Source organism: Haliaeetus albicilla, chromosome 4 (genome assembly GCF_947461875.1).
Source record: "Haliaeetus albicilla chromosome 4, bHalAlb1.1, whole genome shotgun sequence".
NCBI lineage: Eukaryota > Metazoa > Chordata > Aves > Accipitriformes > Accipitridae > Haliaeetus > Haliaeetus albicilla.
In genome coordinates this window covers 4,958,270-4,981,273 of record NC_091486.1, presented here as the reverse complement: position 1 = coordinate 4,981,273, position 23,004 = coordinate 4,958,270, and the positions used below count along the sequence as shown (strand labels likewise).

General features: G+C 37.9%; 1 protein-coding gene across 11 annotated transcripts in view; it reads right to left on the bottom strand.

Moving 5' to 3' along the window:
• GTDC1 (glycosyltransferase like domain containing 1) overlaps positions 1–23,004 on the bottom strand; it is a 185,623-nt gene that overhangs the window by 125,570 nt on the left and 37,049 nt on the right. The window lies entirely within an intron of this gene.

Below are 23,004 nucleotides of genomic sequence, written 5' to 3'. Positions count from 1 at the left end.
GTGCTGCCCAAAGTGAAGGGAAAGATGAAAACCTTGTGACTATTGCTCATCTCTTTCATGAGTCACAGACTTGGGGTACTGAAAAGCTGCTTTTCAGATGCTTCAAGCAAAACCATCACATACAAAAGTTGAAAACAAAACCCTGAAAGGTATTCACCATCCATGACTGCCTCCCTCACGGTTTCCTTCTCAACATACCCTAACAAGGGAGAACTGACTCTCTTTAAACTTATTTGCTCAGGCTTCGTGTTTGATGCTGTATATTGCAAGACTGTACATCCATTTCCTGACCTGTAATTGCTAGTGGTTTCAGACTGTAATCCTTATCTTCTCAAAGCCTCTGGTGACAAGAAGTGAGAATTCAACAGAGAACTACGCACTCTCCAGAAAATCTCAATCATCATCTCAACCTTGAAATTTAGTTAAATTCAAGTTCGGGTTAAAAAAATCAGTATTCTGTAATCAGAAGGTAGAAAACAAACAAACAAACAAACAAAACCTTACAAGTGCATTGTAGCTATTGAAAGATCAACTAGCCAGCAACAAAAATCCAAACACTGAATAAATTTAATTGGGAGACAAAACTTAAGAAGCCTCTAGATAGCTTTGAGCCGTTGGCCCATCAGGGTGTAAGCTGAAACAGCAGTGTAGATCTGGTGGGTCATCACAGATCTATCAGCAAGTGAAAAAGTATTCCATGCTCTGGCTTTCTTGCCATAATCCAGCCTGGATTCAGGTTATAATTTGCTCTATTATTCACTCCCCTGTTCTGTTTCAAATAAATTTTTTTTTTGACAAATATGTTCCTTTCAAAAGAAAAAGGATAGCCTTCTGGAAGCAGAGACTTCACTCCATTTTGGAGCTTGCTTCTTTTCAGGTAGCAAAGCAGATTCTGATTTCTTTTCCACTGACCTAATTTCAAAAATCACACTTTTGAGATCACTGACGTTTTCTGAATTTACAATGATGTAACCGAAATCATACTCTCTACTCCAAAGCCCTTTTGGAGCCTGCAGGGTAATAACTGCTATAAAAACACAAGCTGTGTTTTAGAATATGCACTATTCACCTAAAGAACAATTTGTAATTAATCATGCTACGCTTGTCATCAAATGTCGCCGAAAATTTAACTCAAAGGACTAGAGGGAAGTGTTTTGCAAATTCAGCCCCTAAAAAAAACGGGTACGTGAAAAGTTAGTAAATGCCACTGACTCAGTCACTCAGAGAGAATGCGTTGCAGTTAATTTACAAATCATTAGCGGTATCAGTAATAAAGTAATCCGTTCATGAAATATCTGATCAAATTGCACTTCATCAGACTAGTTCTGAAACTGGTTTTTATCACTCAGTTTAGCTGAATCGACAACGTGCTCTTTGGTTTTATTTTGCAACAGTTCTCACTGTACGTCGTCCCTTATGGGGACAGAGAATGACTGTACATGCTGACGGTAAGACACTTTTTCAGTTCTCAGGTTTCCTTCTTGCTTAGAGATCCTGACATTTAGGTCATTCTGCATTTATCCTACCTTTACATCTATTAATAAAAACGCGTTATGCAAATATTACACAAATATCGCCATACAATAAACTCCCTTTGGTTATTTACATCAGGAAACTGCGTTGAAATTGTGGATGCATCATGGAGTGGGTGTTAGATGGCTCTCGCTATGCAATTCTTCATAACACTCATAGACCCCATGGCAGCAGCACGCGAGGGTGAAAATCAGCAGTGACACATTTTTCAGAGACGATCTGAAGCTCAAAGGCTTTCTTACATGACTCTCGCTCCCCCAAAAAATGTAGGTACTGCTCACTAAAATCCTCACTAGCATTTGTAGGACTCCAGTGTCGTATGATCTGTATACATTACCAGCAATACATATCACATTCAATTTAGAAAAAATGTTATATAAGGAGCAGTATATGGCATGCTTTGTTCTTGTTTTTTTTACAAGATGCTACCAAAATATGAAACTACTAAAGAATAATGGCAATACGATATATGTCACGTCGACTTCAGGGGTTGATTAAGCTGGAGCAATGAAAAGTCTTCTGTTTTAAAAAGATACACTGATAATGCAAAGGAAATTATATATACACACTAATAATTTCTTGTATTCAAAAGGCACAGAGGAGGTAGGACACAGCCATTTACCTCATATTTCACCCACGACTTCCAGTTTTGTTCACATACAAAAATAACATCTATTATTTTTGCTTTATTTCCCTTGACCTAGCCAAGTTAAGGTAAATATGTACCATATACTCCTCGGAGGTCTCGAAAAGACACAGCTGATAAACGGCCTGAGAACATTCACCCTATCTGATGGAATGCAATCCTCAATTAAATATAAATCACTCCAGGTATTCTTTTCCCCATTTCAAAGAAAACAACAAATACTAGAAAAACAGAACTGCTTCCCCTTTCTCATTACAGTGCTTCCTCTCTGGAGCCAGCAATCCTGGGTGTTCCTCCAACAGCTCAACCCCATCTGCGGGGCTGCAGCACCCTTTGCTTTGAAAATCTGTTACTCTGCCTACACCGTACGTAGCAGCACCTTCTTCAGGATATACATTACTAAGAAATTATCTGGAAGAAGAAAATCCTTCCAAGTGCTAACAGTGTCAGGACTGACCTGACTAATACAGAGGTATACTGAAGCACTGAGAAATTTAGGTAGGTAATTAGGTGCTGTCTCAAAGCCAGCATCTCACAGTGACATTCATCCAGGAGTTTTGTCATTTGCTTCAGCCCTACCGCACGGTGAGCACGTTGCAGAAAAATGGCAAGTGATGGAGTCCCTAAATGGGCTACTGCTGTTTGATACTGCTGTTTTCCTTTAAAAGAAATTCTGAGTACTATGCAGAGCAATAAATAAACATTTACTTTAATGGCACAGAAGAATTAACTGTTCAACTAGCCACAGAAACCATGCCTTCTTTTTAAACTCTAGGTGAACACCAACTAAAGTATTTTTGTTAAGCAACCTAGGTAGAGAAAACTCATCATTTTCCATGATTTATTAAAGGACATACATTCACTCTGTCTTATAAACAGAAGTGTGGTTTCACAAATATCAGCGTAGCTCGCATCAGAAAGCCGTAATTAGCTCCATTCATTGATGTATTCAGACAACATAAATTACAGATCATGTTTAAATATCTGTCCAACAAAATAGTTGAGCAACAATCCAAAACCAAAGGAATAATTGTTAATATATTCCATAGGTAGAGAGCTGCTATTAGTTACAGGAAATAAGGTATATGGTTTCAGTAATGATTGTTTTAACGGTCACAGTCCCACACATATGAGAAATTTATTCCACCACCGTATCCAGAGCACACGTGGTTCAGTATCTTATAACTCAACCGACTACAAAACACATCAGGTATGCATTGTGGACATAAACATACTTATAACCTTTGATTATTTCCGATAAACACACCGTAATACCTAATACAGGCAAAAACTTCTCACGTTCCACATTCTGATGAAATGGGATTTTCCAAAGGACCGTTACAGGGTCTTCACCTTTCTCCCTCTGCCCCTTCTCCCTCCCGGCCCCACAATACGCACCCACCCGAAGGGTGGATGCGGCGAATACTCACACACAAACCTAGATTGAAAGAGCCTGCGTTACCCTCCCACTCATGACAATGACTCACCGAAACACCAGAGCTATACCTTAAACACCATCACATCTTAATGTTTGACCAAAATTTACCTCGTATTTAGATCACCCAAAAGTACCGGCTCTAAGGTTTGTCATTACTAAACTGTGTAAGTGCACAAAGCAAGAATGCCACTTAATTTATCTGTTATATAAATCAACTGGAAAAAGCAAAAAAGTCTCTACTTCTTTTGAGAATGCGCTAAACCAAAATCGCTCACCTTTACTTGGATGTCTGCATCAGCACTAATATTAATTTACTGGTGACACCCATTAACCACAGTCTGTCCCATCCACACAACCCGAGAGTTGCAAAAACCTACAGAACGCCAAAACCCAGTATTACCCGCAGGCACCAAGGATGCTAAACACTGTCTACGCTGAAACCTGTATGGATTGCACTGCCTGCTTTTGTTTCACTGAACACTAAAACACAACGTTTAATTTTATTGTGCTTATGATCTACGTATCGGTTTTGCAAAGATAGTCTTTCGTTACGTTGACAATCAATTCCCAGCCAGAAATAAAAATAGTGAATGGGAGAAAATGGCGTAAGTCCCAGAGGTCTCAGGTAAGGATTCCCCGTCTGGGAACTCTGCCTCAAAATCCCTTTTAGTGTAAGACTTATTTATGATACTTATTTGAAGTACTTGCTTAAAGGACTGCTAAGTTACTTGTCTATGGACTATTTTAAGATTACCATAAATACACATATATTGAAAAATGAGCTGTTTGTAATACACTTTACACAATTATTGATATTTTTTTTCTTATTCTCAGAATTACATTCCTCAAAACGCTCACACATCAGAGCGTGGGGCAGGCGTGCATCCCATATAGGTGAGAAGCACAGCAGCGCTTGAGATGATGCAATTAGAATTGTAAACAATAGAGGTTTTTAAAGAACTGTTTTGATGTTAACTGAAAAGCAAACTGCGAGGATCACCAGGTTCAGTCCTTACATCTGTGCTTTCAAGCCTGAAGCACAACAGCAAGAATTGAAAGTTACAGTTTAAACATGTCCCACAGCTATTAATCCAGAGCCGCCCTGACACAAGAGACGGTAATGGCTCCTTTTGGAGTTTACATATTTAGAAAGTAACATGCTGTAAAATTGGCACATTATCCCGTGCATGCTAACAATATTGTTATCAATCCTTATGAAAAAGTTTTAAAATGCATACTCTGCATATGCATTTTAAAACTCAGTAAATTGTTTTATTATTTTATCTAGGCAAAGGCACTAATGACCTTCATCATTTCTTGCTGCAAATTAAATCTGGGGGGTTTTTTCAGCTATAGAAAAGCAAAAAAAAAAACTTAGAATTTTCTTTTCACCTTCTTTTCTGACATAGTCAAAGACTGTCATAAATACTTTGCATCTATACTTCTAGCCATCCTCAGTCAACATCTCTGAAGATCATAATCCATACTGAATAAAGTAAATTATTGCAATTTAGTTTTTTTCCAGTGGAGAAAAACATCTGTGTATCACATTTATAGTTAACTCAAAACCACACACAGCCAACACTACCTCGGTGGGGAAGCATACATCCATCCCCCTTTGGAGCACTGCACTCAAAAGACATTTTTGCAGGGACATTTCACTGGCCGATCTCCTGATTCCCAGTACGTTGTGAACAGCAATTACAATACCCAACTTGGTTTGTATGTCTCTAGTTGACCTACTAAGTGGTATACATGGGACTAAGTACTACTCAGAATAGGGCATCAGGGATACTAAATAGTCTGTAAGCTATTTTTGTGAGTTCAGATTAACAAAGGCAAAATTAAGTATTTTTAATATTTAATTAGGAGAAAGTTTTCTTGATTTCTAAGCCAAAGGAGAAGGGGAAAAAGCAAAGAAGAGGTGTGATGGAGAACCAGGGCCAATCTCTGCCAGCAAAACAACTACAGCCACGACTACCCATTGCCACCAAACCGGATTACTCTTCCACAGAGCTTGTTCTTCTGCCTCCTCTCTTCAATGGTCCCAACAGATCTACCAAGGTCGACATGAGTAGGCTGCAGAGCAGTAGATATTAAACAATCAACTATCTTCACAAAAATTTCTAACATTATTTTGGCTAGCTCTTCAGGCAGTGACAGGATTTTGGGGGGAAAAAAAGTTAGTACAGATCTAACACGAGAGCATAACCTGAAAATGCAAGGTTAGCAATTGTATTTGATAGAAAACTAGTTATTCTGATTTAACAGTTAATTATAAGCTCCCATTTGCCATGTAATTCAAAAGCCTGGAATAACGATAACTTACTTTAACAGAGACTGATAATGTTCTTTAATGGTATGTTGGTTTTATCCAACATATTTGGACTGTGTTTACAGTGCTTGAAGGCTCAAGACAGTTTACAAGACTCATCGTCTCCAGTACTGTACCGATTACTAAAAATTTCATAATATTGATGAACTTGAAGGCTTACATTAGGTTTAAACAGATGAACAATACTTGACTTAGAGTATCTCCGAGCAGATAGAGAACTAATAGGTGTGGTAATGGGAGATGTAGCGCTATTTTTAAACTTGACAGAAGACATATTAGTTGCTAGTTCCCTATTACCGTCTGGTAATAACGGGCTGGCATTTTGAAATTCCTCCGATTTATTAGGAATATGATGAGAAATGTGTTCCACACATTCTGGGCTTCAGACCAGTTTCTGTATAGAAAGGTAAGTATTACAACCTGCATTTGTAGCCAGTTTAAGAACATATATATATACACTTGAAAAAATGACTTGCAAATATTTTAACTAATTTTATTTGAAAGACTTAGTCTATAGTTCATATTAGCTAATTGATTAAAAAACAAAACACTAGTTAGAAGCCATCATTAGTTGCTCCGTGAGATGCTAGAATCACCCTGCATCAAAAAGTTGTTTACTGCAGCAAATCTGAAGTAGTAAAACCCTAAATGATGAAAAGCGAAATCATTCTTGTATCATGGAAATTTGGGATTTAGCACTTAAAACACTCCTCTTGTACAAAAGCTGGAATTGCAAGAGTTAATTTAAACATTAATTTAAACATTAGGCTTGGTAGCCTGAGATGTTTGGCAGCAACTTTTGAGTGGGCACAAGCCAGACTTACTTTACAGTCAGAAACTATCCATTTGAATATGTGATGAAAGGATCTGCATCTTCAGTCACACCTTGAGTCAACAAAAAGGATGGGATGAGATCTACTGTCAAATCGAGTTCAACTGTGAAAACCAGGAGGAGTCCCACACGGAGGAGTATTACCGAGGGACAGTTTGTGAACTTCACAACACATGCCAGTAAGGTTACTTCAAAATGAAATTCAGTCGTGATGGAAAACGGACTTCAAAAGGGATGCCAAATTTATCTGCCATGTTATTCACCTGAAGACCCGCAACCCAAGCAATTTAAAATGATAATCATTAGCATTTTGCCAAGCTATAAAACCTTATACCAAGTGAAGAGAATAAATCACCGTTTTCGTTTGTTTATAAGAAGCAACATTTAATTATTAGACCCCTACAGCAGTTTGGATAAGACAGTGTTGTAATTCATAAAGTAACTTCAAGGGTGCAAAGTTACCTGCACAAAAAGAGCAGTAACTCTAACTGCAGTTACCTGTAACTAATAAGTACTAGAAGTCAACAGCTGAAATAATTTTTGGTCTTCCACTTGCCCAACTCTTGTCTTCTCGGGAGAGAGCTGAACCAGTGCTTCATACTAAGAATCTATGAGAACAGAAATACGTCATTAACTTCTGTCCAGTCAGCAGCATGGTATCCCTTTCAGAAACTGCTCAAAAGCTCTCAGATTCAACAGCAAACATCACACAACATTGAATGACGACTTCATGCGGCACTAAACATATTTCTCCATTTTAAGGATACTTACATCCTATTTCCAATTTGACATACAGAAGATATGTTATCCACAACAACTTATAAATCCAGCACGATGAGAGTTGCCAACTTGATTTAGCAGTGCAGCATCATGTTTCCTGTAAATAATTTCCCTATAAAGTTTTGACTAAGCTCTCTGAAAGGGCTACAGCAATATTAAAGGCTCCGGAGTATGGCCAGACTGCTTTCTGACAGCTCACTGCAAGTTTTCCCCAACATCTCTGCTGACCCAAGAATAGCAAATCTAAGGAGTTAGGTCACTTGTTTCCATTCTGCTGTCTGCAGAGCCTGCAAAATACTTGCAACGATTTGCTTAAAGCAATGAAGAAAAGCATATTCATACATTTTATTTTACTTCGCAAGTATGAGAAAGTTAAGGGGTCTACCTCCTCCACTGGGAAGTATCTATGGATACACCATCGCAGAAAGCTGAAAAATACTGACATGAGTTAAATAAAGATGTCATGTTATCATCTGTCAATTGAAATGGTGAGCATTTCAGGAAATATTTTTTTCATGAATCAAAGCGATATACAAGCATCTCAAAACAATCTGTTTTGGAAGGTTATCTTGGTTATTTTGTAAACAAGTTTAGGTTCTGAGTTGATGTTTTAAAAACAGATACTGCAAAAAGAATAAATATTAATGTCTGGGGGAGACCCTAACAGACATGAGACAAGCATAGCCCTTTTTAGCACTGCCACAGATAACAGCAAGGCAAGGACATGCAGAGAGGACATCAAGATGTAAATTTTTTCCTTGAAGATTATCAGATGGCTGATACTAGAAAGGCGCCATTAAACTCACCACCATCAGAAAGTCTGTGCCTTAAAAACTTTGCTTTTGTTGCACGTAACAAAATCTGGCTATAGCACATGATCTGCATTGTAGTCTCTAATGAAAAAAAACAGGCGGGTTTTTTATTTTCATTATATATCATGAAGATATTATTAAAACTCCCTCAGGATTTCAGCTTTAGCGTCACTTGAGAATCACTTCTCCACCTATCTAAAAAAAATAAAAAATAAAAAAGGGAGTCTCAAAAGCATTTACCCTGCCTGAGTCAACTGGCCATGCTCATAAAACTTTCCTCCTAAAATCTGAAAACCCTTATCAAAATCAAACATCCTGTTCAACAAAACCGAAATGACGCTGTCACTCATCAGCTACTTCAACTTGAAACACCAGAGCACCTGCAGAACCTCTCACGCTCCTCCTGCAAACTGGTACAACGTTAAGAACATTTAAGTATGCTTTATAATGGCCGTGACTACTAGGGTGCAGGAAAAAACATTGTCACTGCAGAGCTCAGAGCTCAAGAAACTATTTTAAGGTCATTACTGGAAGATCCTAACTATTTAAAGTTTAGCTAGCTATTAGTAGATGCTTTTCCTGACATTGCTGATACAATGAAATGCCAGAAATACCATTACAAGCCAACACGAGAAACTGTTTACACCTCACGCACACAAGGTCCGTGCTTAATATTCCCACTTCTTCATTTCAAAGTCACAAAGATCACAAGTTTCACCAGCCAGTTGAAGATCTGTCCTGACTCATACTAAAGACTTAAGGGTTGTGCAGTTATTCTAGCCATTGAGAAATTTTTGGCAATACCATCAGTTAAGCACCCACAGCAGCCATAAGCAGCTCTTAAGAGGCCTGAAGAAAAACAGCATATGGGCAGCTTGGAAATACCTCTAAAATAAAGGTAGTGGTTATCTCAGAGAGTCTTCCACATGCGGACTCAAACCAATGCTACAACTAAAACCTCCGATATTACTTTTCATTATGTTTTTTCATATACAAAGAATAGTCAATTGTTGTGCTTAAGACATTGAGAAAACACACCAAGTACTCATCAGGTTTCAAAACAATCTTAACAACTGCTCAGCAGAAATAACGTGGACTTGCCAGTACTCCTGCAAAATCTGCAGCGTTCGCTGTTGCTCTAGATGAAAGCTGTGAGCTCTTTTGCTGTGAAGGCTTTCAACCCAAACACACCAAACTGTACCGCTAGGAAATTTTCTTGCCTATTAACCAAGCCACACAACAGAGACTGTTAAGGTGAAGTAGAATCATTTATATAAATTAAAATTTTAAAATGGAAAAAATAAAAATGCAATTTTTAATAGTTTCTGTCTTTGCTAAAATGCCAATGAATTCAGGTAGGTTTAAAGTTGCTTAGTGCTGCCTTCCAGCTGACAAAAGGGAAATTGTGAACCGTTTTCACCTTCATGAACTTCTACCCTTAACAGCCACACCTTCTTCCAGTCAATGTAACAAATACACTCTGCTGAGCAATGAAGTCTTTGAAGTCTGCAAAAATGCAAGCCAAGAAAATTTAAGCCCCAAAAGTTTGCTTTATCTAAGTGGATTTTATTGGTGGTATATTGGAAGTTACTCTATGATCCAGGGAAGTTAGTGCATCCTTACTCATCAGTCACAGTGGAAAATAAAGATGCTGCATTTTTGCTATGGCTCTGGACACCAGTGTACTTGGCTATTTTTAGAAAAAAAATAAGCAAAGAAGTGCTTTGCTTATGGAGATTTCATTAAACCTATCTTCAGTTATCTATTTATTTTGAGATTTTCAAAAATCACTTTCATGAAATGGATCTGAATCTAAGAGAGGTGTTACATGGGTCTTATCTTATTACAGAGTAAATGATTCAGATCTTTCTGAATCATTTCAGATCTGATCTCCCCATCACTGTTTAAGCCGAGGTTGGTCCCACAAAGATCAGTTAGCTGTAGATGCTTGAAGGTGCTATATGAAAACAGATCTAGCTCCACATTTAAAGCAGATATAGCTCTGGAAGACACTTCACTCTCCAAATTTGAATACTGGAGATATAATTAAAATATAATTAAGAGAGAGGAGAAGGGGCGGGGAGGGAAAGAGTAAGTTGCCTCCAGCAAATATATACGGTGGAAAACCAGCACAGACAGGGTACCCAAATTAAGCAGTATCAAACAAATGCTTTGAGAAAAGAGTTATTTCCACCTGTCTGCATCGATCATGCATTAGTTTGCTTCCGCTGAAGAGAACCTAATCCAAACTCTGTTCAAAGTGGCTAAGTATACATTTGTGAGGTGCATTCAAAATGCACTACGACGAAAATCTGTTTTGCATGCCAATATCCTTGGAGAGGGCAATATTTATGCAAGATGATTCAAGCTACTCTTCAGAGCTGCAGCATTCTGCCTTCCCACTGAAGCTCTGAATAAGTATGGACAAGAGATCCATAAATGATTTTTCCTAGAGTCTATAGACAGTTGGTTTGCTAACACTCATGGAAGCATTTTCTTTGGCATTAACAGAATGACTTAGAAAAAAGTCTGCTTTCTTCTTTAAAGCAGTTTTTCTTTTCAAGCTGTGTAACACCACTTGATATTTAGTGTACATTCAACTCACAGGAGCTACTCAACCAAGCACTAGGCTTCAGCATACTGAAGGTGCGTTAACGGTTGACTGACAAACGTAGACCATTTCACATGTTTGTGCTTATTTACAAATACCACTTACATACTGCTGACATTTATAATGACACCTGTGATGTTGCTGACACACCACTATGTTTGTAAAAGTTTGCATCTACAGGCGCAGTTGATTCCAAGAAACTTGCTGGCAAATACACACAGCATTTCTTTCCTTTGACTGTAACTAGAAGAGTTATTTTGACTATTTCCTATGTGAATAGGAAAAAAGCTTCTGTAACAAGGTTTAGCGAGGCTAATCCCTCCACTGATTTTCTTATCGCTCAACACTAGTTCACTTGATTACTTTTGTCAACAATTTTCTCAAAAATTTTCTCCTGACCATATTACTGGGTTGCTTAAACTATACTGTAGACAAATATTCATACATACACAGAATTTCATATATCGGTTACTATTATTGTTGCCTACTGACTTGATATTCCAAGTCTATGACCTCTAAATACAGCACTTCAGGCCCTTCCAGAGACCTCGACACAGTGTTTGATGACAGAGTAATACTTGGTTTGGTTTTGTATATGTAGGTCGACTACAAAGAATTCATCTAACAATGGAGGCAAAAAAGGGAATGTAGATGATTTATTCAACTTTTCAAAGTCAAAGGAGTCCTAAACTATCTTAAGATGAAACAAAACACTAGATCTACGTACATGTTCAAATTACAAGTGTAAGAAAACGCTTGGATTCGATAAATAAATCTAGCAATTACATACCTTCTAACCAAACGTCTTCAATTGTTTTGTTTAAATATGCTTTAAACAACAAAATGTAACTGTTCTACCTCCTCCCTCCAACCCCAAAATTGTACTACATCTTGTGCCTGGTGTTTTCCCATTATTAAAACCAAGAGTATTCATTTATCTCCTTTCATCCAAAAATGCTGAAGAGCTTAACACACATTAATTAAACCTCACAACACTCCTGTGAGGTAGGTAGGTAAGTATTGTTATCTCTACTTTACAGATGAGAAAACTTGAATTAAAAATTGCGATTTGCACAATTTTCCAACAATAGTTTTATGGTAAAGCCAAAAGCAGAAGAAAGGAGCAGCGATTCCTATGTCCCTACTTCCAGCCACCACAACACACGTTCTCTTTTAAACCAGCAGGAATTTACTTGCCATTTTGCCACACGTGAAAAAACATTCTGAACAACAGTGTTAATTTTTCATTAGCATAAGCCCTTGTAAGAAAATACAGGCAAATATGTATTTCATCCAGACTGTACTTTTATTTCATTAATTTTTTTTTTAAACTGAAAATGAGACAAAATTTTGTGTCCTCTATTAATATCATTCTTCATCTGGTTAGCTGATGAATTCCATCTTCAAAAGGAAAATCCACACTTCTTGAAACCATATGAATTTTCTCATATGGCTGAATCCCTGATTTCCTCTTTGCATTTACGTTCCTTAACATCTTCTACTTTGTTTCCTATTCTTTCACCTTCTTTTCTAATTATTTCGCTTTCTTTTCTAATTACTTCCCATTGTACTTACCTTAGTCCTACAACACCTTTTCCACTTCTTTAAACTTTTTCAATGATGCAATAAAATCTACAAACGATAGACTTACAGCATATCAACTACTACCTTGATGACAAGCATATCAAATTTTCCTGTCTCAAACTACCCTCAATTCCAACTTTCTCCTATGTATGGACATGTCTAAAACGTCTCCTATCTGGTACATCTACAACTTCAAATGTTCTACTCTCTCCCCATCATGCCTCATTCCTCATTAGGAAATCTCCAGTTTCAATACAGTCTTTTCTTCGCTGTTCCAGAAGCAAAGCTTCATGGCTCCCTTGCCTTATTTTCCTTGCCTCCAGTCTCACTTCCCTGTCTGTCAATTCTTCCCTACTCAAATTGTCTCAAACACCTTTACAAACAATCTCTTTCTTCATCCTCCATCTTACCACATCAACTCCAAAGGTTTCTTTCCTCTTCACCTCTGAATTTTTTTTTTCCCCAGTTAGACTCAAGGTTCCTTTCATCCCGTTCTTCTCATTTTCATTAGACTTGCTTTGTACGTCTCAACTTCCCATCAGAAAAAAGGAACAGCTTTTAACATGTTGCCAGAGTCATCCATTTTTTGATCAATTCTACTCCATATGCTCTTTCCAATCTCTCCAATCTTCTGTTCTTTTTCTCTCCTTTCCAGCCGCTGCTCATGAATACTTTAAGTCTACTAACACTCTTCTACACCTATTCTGTACATGCTCCTCTAAGCCTGTTTCAGCCTTTGGTTTTCTACACACCTTCTCCTACCTTCTGTCCATGAACTCTTCTGTGAGCACTACAAGTTGAGACCCTGAACACATCTTGCATGTATCTACAAATGCCTCTGTACCACCAAACCAGACTGTCCCATATAGTTTAAAATTACTTCAACAATGCTTTCAATTAGTCCAAGAAGCACGAGTCCAGCCTCATTTTTAAGAATGCTAAATTTTTTCTTTGTGAAAAGACTTGCTGAAAAAGCTGCAATCCTCAAAATCAGCCAAAGAATTTTGCGTGTTTTCACAAATCTAACAAATCTGCAGTCTATAAAAGTGGCAGTCTCCAACTCTGCTGTTTTACAAGCTAAGCTGGCATCGTTAATAACTGTTTCTGAATGGACATGCATACCACTAAAGTTAAAGAAGCAGCTATTAAAATACAAGTAGATTAAATAAAGGTGTTTTTGACAAAAGGATTGTTACATTTTTGTTGATTTTCTATGACTTTTTATTTCTCCAATTTTGCAATCAGCCTGAAAAGTTAAATCAGCTTTTTTTTTTAAACCATACAAGTTAGCACATCTTGTTTTTACCGCTTGCTCTAACGAAGTGAGCCTACATTTACCAGTGTACAGTAAAAACAGGTAGCTTTGTTATTCATATACTCTCTGCAAGTGGCAACTCGCAGGCTTTGAGAACTGCCCTCATCGTATGGAAGCTGCAACAAACGTTCAGTCACTCTTTTCTCTTTCAGCTCTCAAAATTACAGCTGGATTCTTCATCATTACATGTGGTTTCTTGCGTTTCAAAGCTTCTGAACTACTTGGATTGCAAGAAGCAAAAGTTCTGCCCACAGATACTTTCTTGCTCCCACTGATTTCATGCTACAGCCAAAAAAGTATAGATTGGAAGTAAGATGCTGCTTGTTTCACGGTATACACTGGTCAGTGTATACAGCATCCCCCCGACCATACTTCAGCTGAGCAGGATCCGTACCTGCTTCTGCAGCACACAAACCCAGTCTATTCCTTTTTCATCATTCCACAAAGGTGAAGTTTCAGAAGAACTTTCTAAGCAAAGCATTTTAGCACATATGCTTAGGAGTACAAAAAGCCAGCATCAGGATAATTATGGTCTCTCAACAGCTTTTTGCTGTTTACTTACCATCGTACTATTTAAATTCATGACTTTTACATTATTTCACAATGCGCATACTATCTAATGGGAAGAAATAGATGCGCTATTGGTTACGATTTGTTGCCATTCTGAGAAGACTTGCTGAAGCTCTCTCCATTTCTGCATGCGTAACAAAGGCCAAGAGTTACTTTATTTAATCTCTGCAGGCAAAAAAAGTTGCATTTTTTCCTTTCTAATATCCCCTAAGGTTACTCATTCCTTTGCATTCAGCTAGTGATAGAAGAAATATTTGAAATCCTTTGAAAACATCAGATATGCAGTACAGATCAATAAGTTTCATTATGAGAGGCCTCTCACAGCACATTAGTCTCACTCTCCACTACTGTCACTTACTTCTTGCTTGATTTCCAATGTTTTGGTTTTCTTTTTTTTTTTTTTTTTTTTAATTTTTGGGAATTTTTATCTCCAAAGCCACAAATGATGTGAGCCTTGCCTACCACAGAAACTGCCGCTAATGAGCATACTCTCTCCAATGCTTAAAAACAGGTTGGGACCCACAGAAAATCAGTTTCAGTAAGACTCCTACTCTTTTTTTTATTTTCTTCTTTAGATATATCAACCCTATCTTCATTGAAAACAGTCACTTTTCCCAAATAGCTTCTTATGGTAAGACAACACAAAATAAAGTTGCTTCTGAAACTCTCTAATAATTAATTTTTAACTCTCATATTACATTAAAAAAAAAGTTTGCCTCCGTAATAAATTCTTCGCTTTGTGAGGACTATAATAAATTACCCTCTGTGGCATATGAAAATCCAGAGTGAAACTTGGTTTTCTCTTCTAAAGCCCCACACTGGGCAACATCAGACCAAAGCGTGAGCACCAGCTTCTCGGGCATCAGAGAAACACCGGGAACATCAGACGCTGAAACGTGTGTAGGTGTATTAGCAGTCCTACCATCCATCTGTCAGAAATCTTCGATGTTCCTGCACATCACCCACTGGCAGAGCTGTCTGCCAAGCAAAAATATTATGAAATGTTCATTATATGCTCAAATCTCCCCCCCTTCCCGAGGAGGAAATGGAAAAACCTGTCCCTACACACACACGTACTCACATTCGTTACCAAGAAACGGTGAAAGACTTTCAAATTCACCCAGAAAGAAAATCTACCAAGAGACCAGGACTGTGAATTTAGATACATTTTAGCAAACTTTACTTACCAGAGGATATACTGACTTTTAGTTCACATAGATCTCATTTTTAAGGTACGTTAAAGACCGAGTTTACAATTAACTGAACAGACAGCGTACAAAAGGCTTTTAGAACTACACCATATGGTCGAGGGAAAGGAACAATCTGGACTATCCACATTTCAATCTGCAGGCTTGTCCACCTCTATAACACATTGTATTGCTGTAATAAAATATTAAGATAGAAATGTAAAAGTGAAAATAATCTATCTTTTGCACTACCAGGGAACAAGGCATCCTAGTCTAGTGCCTTTAATAAATTTTTTAAGTTTTATGACTTTGGCACGCCGAATCAGATATAGTCAATAAAATTCCCAATTCCTTTAAAACAGTATTTCCAGAAGGATATGGGTGGGTATTCATCTTATGCTTCAGGGAAATAAAAAATACCAGTTTACACAGGGTATACTGGCAGCAGTTTATGTAACAGATGACACATTCTTGGAAATCAAATAAAGCAGAAAGAAAATACCCATTGTTGCTTAGTGAAGGACTAATCACATGGTCACAGCTGGAACCAGTGTAAATCATTCATTAATAAAATTCTGTTGTAGTAGTCACTTTTTTCTGCTTCTCAAATGCCAATAGAAAAAAAAACAACCTCTTTCAATTCTTTTCAGAAGGGATACACTTGTAAGTATTCCATAGTAACTATTAAACTTACTAAATCTTTGCAAAAAAAATAAATTCCTACAGTGAAGGCACTGTTGGCACTAAGGAAAAATACAAATACTTAGGTATTTTATATATAATCCCAGAACATAACCCAAGAAGATAATGCTACACTTGGGAGTACTGGCCTGACTTCTGATTGCACTGAATCCAAATCTTGAGAAAAATCAGCTGAAGTCTTTTGTAGAGCGCATTTTATAATGTAAAGGAATAAAAATGACAGCCTTGTGAGTCATATCCCTCAATGTAAACTAGAAACTTGCACTAGATTAAATGCAGACACTACAGAGAAAGATCATGTAATACTCAAGTATTCCATAATTACACACTCTGTTGGATATAGGTATCACAGGCCCACGGCCAACTCTGCTTTCAGCAGGAGGTAGGAATAGATGGCCCCCAAAGATTCCTTCCAACCTGAATTATCCTATGATCCCATGTTCTTTCACAATATAGGAGGTGTCCCTTCTTGAGCTGTGACCCTTATTTTCTCTTTCACTTAAAAATCTAACAACTGTTTCAAGTTTTGTGTTTCATCGCCTCCAACAGCAGGAAAAAAAAACCCTCCTACAAATCTATATGACTTTGCAGATAGCAAGTTATTAAATCACAAAAATCAGATCATCCTCTGCAATTATTTTGAAAGCCTGTTTGTTGTTCTACTCACAATACTACAGGATAAGAGGCCTGTTTTTCTTACCATTTCAGAGAAACTACTGAGAACAGTAAACACAAACTATACCATTTGATGCTTTACACTGCAACAATATAAAGTAAATGGGATAGGTTTTTTCTCCAGTCCAAAAGAAAAATCAAAATCACACCATTCCTCATCATTCAGTGCAAACACCGCAAGAACAGAGCATTTAAAATTGTCAAGAATTCCTTTAATCGAAAGGTTTCTTTGAATTTAAAAGCTAAAAATATATTATCTCCTTCATTCTGTGCCTACTAAGCAGTCTGAGCAAAGACTTAAAGCACCCTGACTTGATAGGATATCTGGGTTTTATTGTCGAGCCTGCTAAGGACTTCTCAAATCTCTATCAAGCCATGAACCCTTGAAATACGGCTGCCTAAGTCCTGTACAGCCAGTGGGAATGCTCAAGTGTAAAGTTCAACACATGCTTACATTTTCACATGATCAAAGGTTCAATTGCTCTGTTCTTCAGTTTACTGTAGTTATTCCTACCTCACAGTGACATCCTCAGTAAAGAGATATACTTTATATGAAACTGGTTAATACAAAAAAGAAAACCCCGGTTTTCTAGTAATTAACTTCAAGTGGTATGAAATGACAGTTCAAAGCACCGTCGCTGTTAATAGCATTACTTACATACAGGAGGAAATCTCTACCTAAGAGAACTAGAATATATAAATGAAGTATAACAATTTTGTCAAGTTCAGAAACAAAAAAGACCCCCAAATTTCCTGCTAAGTTCTATTTTAGCAGTTATCTGTGTAGTCTTTGTCAGAACAGATAAAATCTGAAGGCAGGCATGTGAATTGAGTATGCAAATGCTAAAGAAAAATCCGTAGCTAGAAAAGCAACAGCAAAAAGCATCCGTTCTCACACATGTACGGTCCATCATGCAGACAGGCAGCTTTTATATGATCCCATTTTCTGCTCTTCCTCTCTTACAAATAATAAAAGTACTGCTTTTTTTGGTTACAGAAAAATGCAGTAAAGCAGATGCTGACTGGCCAGGATATACAGGTAGGTTTAATTCATGCTGTTTGGTGATGTGTTTCCACAACAATAAGATGATTATTTTTATGTATTTATTTTCAAAATAAAAGCAGTGGAGGAGCGTATCTGACCAGCTTCTGACTTTAAAAGAACTTTTGTAGATGAATTAGATAATATAATTCTCCATCTGATCAAAGGAGGCTGCCATTGCGCCCAGGAAGAGCGGCCAGGCACCTCGCTCTTCCCCGTGCCGGAGCCTGCCAGATCTCCTGCTTTTCAGAAGTCTGTCCAGAGAGCTTTGAAACATAATGAAAACAGGCCTAGGAGGACTCCTCCATACGCTTCCCACAAAATATTTGATTTTCTTCTTCATTTGTCTGCTTCTAGATGAAATGTGAAGAAAAATATAGTTACAAATTCGTGGGGAAAAAGGCACATCAAATCAAATTCAGGCGCGTATCCCCCGTCACGCTTCACGTGCCCACACACTATATTCCCCTTGAAGCTACACCACGTACACCTGATGGGCATTACACTGGGGTTTTTAATCTGCTGCTAATGCTTACAAAGTGCACTGTTTTATTCTGACACTAGCATCATCAAAAGAACCACGACTAAATGATTTTAATGGTTTCCATGCCTAATTGCCGTTACCGGGCAGCCGTGTGAGGCCACGGTTCAGGCTACCTGAGAAGCAATGGCTTTGGTTGACAGCCGTACCTCCACGCAGCAACACCACCAGCACCAGAAACGGGTCCCCACACGCACCTCTGCACGGTTTGGATGGGTGTGCAGCCACAATCAGGAAAGACAAAACAGCATAAAAATCAAACTTTTGAAAATATACATCTATTAATGATTTTTCCTCACTAGAAACCCTGTACCAAGTTCTAGGTAGACTAGTTCTTTCAAACGGAGTGTGACAGGGTAAAAAAAAAAAAAAAAGCAGTATTTAGCTAGGAGACAAATATGATATAAGCTAATGTTAATGCTACGAAAGCTAAGATTTATCTTCACTAATACCTCTCAATGAAAACAAACGGACAGAATTAAAAATGACGAATTTAAGACAAGGGAGCACACTTTGGGGAGGTATGAAAGGGAGACACAAGGAGGCACACAAGGAAGGCTGCTGCTGCCTCACCTAGAGAGCTGCAGTTTATTTCGATCAGCTCTTTTTAAATCAGTACCACAACTTTCTCGTGTAGACAAGCATCAGGATTATTAATTTCAGTGGATATTACCTGAGAGTGCAGAAAAACCACAAGTTCAGGCATTTAAACTTCTGGGCTGATTTACACTTTAAAGTCAGAAGTAGTAGTCGTCTGAAGTGTCTCTACTGAAAGGTAACAAGCAAGTTAGTATATTTAGTTTAGATCATTACGGCATAGAAGTCCTCACCACAGTTACGTGAACGAAGATAAAGTTATTCTTAGAAAAGGAATACATGTTTTCAAAACAAGTTGTGCCTCTGCAGCAGAAAAGGAACCACTGCAGAAAGGATGCTGCTGGATGAGAGAAGAAAGGATAATAAAACTGCACCAAGAGTGAGTTTCTTATGGAAGCGAGGCGTTGATTAATATTTTTGACAGTAACAGAATAAAAAGGGGCTGGGCTTAACCTAATAGCTATTTTACAACCTGTATTTTAGCAAACTGGTATTATATTTTGTAACTGTGTATTAAAATGTGTCCCACATTAGGCAGCAAATAGCTTTTAAGTAAACGTTTTTTCTTTAGCAAGACAAATCTTCAACACCAACTGCAAGTACCAAAGTGTTTTCTCACGCAAATGCTTTCAGATTTTTTTCTCCTCCTGTTTCACCCAAAATATGCAAACTTGGATGCCTACGACTAGCACATAAACCTGAATTATGGCATTTAAATCCATTCTTTAAAAGCTAAGCACTCAAATGGTCTGAAGACAGAAGCTTAAGCAAAAGCAACTACTCCCTCGACCAGGAGCAGCGAGCATTGACTCCACGGGTCAAACCCCCAGAGGTTGGGGCTGGAGGTGTCTGAAATTCTAGTCCTAATTCTTGCGTCTTTAAGGTGACACGTTGCTGCTCTCTTCTTCCCCACGCCGGCCTACAGCTCTGTGATTTTCCATGAGGCTGGCGAGGTTTCTTTGAAAAACCAAAACCAAGTGGCAAGCTCACGTGCCGGGTACAGGAGGGTGCTCTCAAAACGCTCACAGCATCACTTTTCATCTTCTAAGACATAAATTCATGTGATCTTTTAACAACTATTTATTTCACACCAAACCAGATATCTCCCTAAAGCCTACCAATACAGCCTGCAGGCATATTTCTTAAATAAAAGTACTGAATCCTTGTATACTTAAAATTTGCATAGCAAAGGGATGAATCAACTATCAGAGAAGTAGTAACACTGTGCAGCAACTGCTCACCTCCTGCAGAAGAAAAAAATCCCTGTTTTTCGGGTGGGACTTCATGTTTCACAATTGTGAATTACCATTTTCTTGCAGAACCATGACAAGCACGACTGCTGTTCAAGCTATTCGATGCATCAGCTATGTTCGTGCAATTCGTATTTTGCATATGTAAACCATACCACCTCTTTACTTTTAGGTTTTATTTATTTCTGCTTAAAGGTTAATGAGATTGTACACCACCAACTGAACTAAATTAGTAAGACAATTATTTTGTTGGAATATTTCAGATAATTTCCTGTATCATCTTTCCTGTAAACATAAGTATTTCTGCCTACAGAGATGCTTCAGTTTTAACAAATCTAGCAAACTATGGGATTTTCAGCAGCACCTACATTAAATGATGTATCAGTAAATCTTTTCTTTTTTTTTTTTTTTAAGAAATACAAGGTGTTACATCAGACTGCATTTGACAGAATTAAATCAGTCGGTTGCCCTGGCTGTGTCGAAGTGTTCAGAAAATACATAGTTATATTTGAAAACAGGGAACAAACCCCCCCCAGAATTAAGATGTGAATTCTGCACATTTCTTTAGAGCACAAGTGTAACTTTATTTTACCTAAAGAACCAGACACGAGAAACGGGTAAGGAGCAGAGGGAATCCAGCAGGAAAGCTCCTGTTCACATGCTCATTTGAGAAATAGTTAAGGTGAAATTAACTCTTTTTGCACTACTGGATCACAATTAAAGCTTTTCAAAAACTAGTACAGGAGAAGATCTACTGAAAAACTGTGATGGAGGCTATCAAGGCATGATACAGTATCTCCTGTGATCTAAAAATTTCTTATCTTCTACACAGCAGAACATAAGCTAAATGTCAGTTGGCTTAAAATATTGTAAGAAAAGGCTGTTTTACAGAAAGGCACATGGCTGAACTGGGGCTGCTTGTAATCAAAGTGCTCAAGTCTTTGATTACAGGAGCTATATTTTAAAAAGTAGAGCGGTCCTGCTGCTGCCAGCCTCCCTCAAGCAAAGAGCTGCACCTACTCACACGTGAGCTCTCCGGACTGGGCACACATGGAATACTGCATATTCTTGTAAAACACACGATGAATTTTCATGTTCGAAACATGACGCTGCTTTACTTTTACTCCCCATACGAAGCTGCCAGCGCCGTCCCATGCAAGCAGTGGTGCGATGTCATCTCCTAAACGGTGCCATGACAACTAACGTAATTATACCGAAATAGTATTAGCTATATTTATATTGGGGATAGTCTTACCACAGTTCTTAAAAGACCTGTTCTGCTGCTGAGGAATTAACTGTATCTCCTCAGTCCCGTAGCAGCATAATTAGTCATTTTGACATTTTGCCTCCCGCAGTGACTAACAAACTCCTCCCACTCTTATAATTCAGTGGAGATAGCTTGGATTTAAATTGGTTTAAATAACGGTTCAGGTAATGGATACTCACATGATCTCATTTTTTCCTAATACCTTATTTTAATTCACTGAAATGAATGAAAAGAATTGTGTTGTGTTTCTTCCCATCCCCAAATGGAAATTTGTTTTTTGCTAAGCACCAAACCTGGTAACTCAAGGAGCTTCCACAGCAAGATTTCATGTTAACAGCTTCCAGTTACACAAGAAAATAGTTTTACTCCCTTCCTTCCAAATTCACCTAATACAAGGTCACCCTCCAGCTCACCACATCCCCACCGGTCAGAGAGCCTTTGTCACGGAGGGGTTCTGCACAGACCTATTTTTTACCATAATTTTTACCCTATTTACAGGCACATGCAACAGAACACCGAATTTACTGCACATTCTGCAATAACAAAATGGCTCAACTGTCAGGAGTCTATACGAATGCAACACCTGTGCTCTAAAACACAGTACAAATTAATCAAAAATACATCTATCATGTAAACTTGCAATCATTATGTAAATTTATTCAAATTATTTTATTTAAATTATTATTTAAATCACATCGTTCTTACAATTGCTGTTTTAGGAACCACAGCACCAGCGCCCGCTGTACCAGAATGCTGAATAAAGTCAATTCTAGTCAAATATTTCCTTTTGACTGAAGTGCAAAACGCATGATCTGAATGTGTATGAACTCATTAGCAAAGCAGGTATCCACAAGCTGTGGGTAACTTCTCACTCTGCAGGCTACCTAACAGCAGATACTTCACCACTTTTAATGACCATCATCCCAGAAACGTGACAGAAGCAACCCAATCGCATTAGGCCAACAAAACATGAAGATATTTTCAGAGATGTTCTCACTGTTTATTATTAATACTGAAGTGGAAGTTAGCACTTAAAGTATTTTGAAGAGCTACCCTTACTTTTGTGTTGAAATCATTGGAGGTATGATTATGGCATGCAAATCCTTTCGGACTAAATGCCCTCATCAAAACATCTTATATGTACATTAAAAATTGAACGGGTATAAACAATTCCAGCAGCTTGGAGCTTGAGTTGGTACCACTGTGATCTCTGCAATTCAAACATCAACACTTGGGTTAGTTTGCATGGGAATACAAGCAACTAATTATTATCTTTTGCTTAAGGGC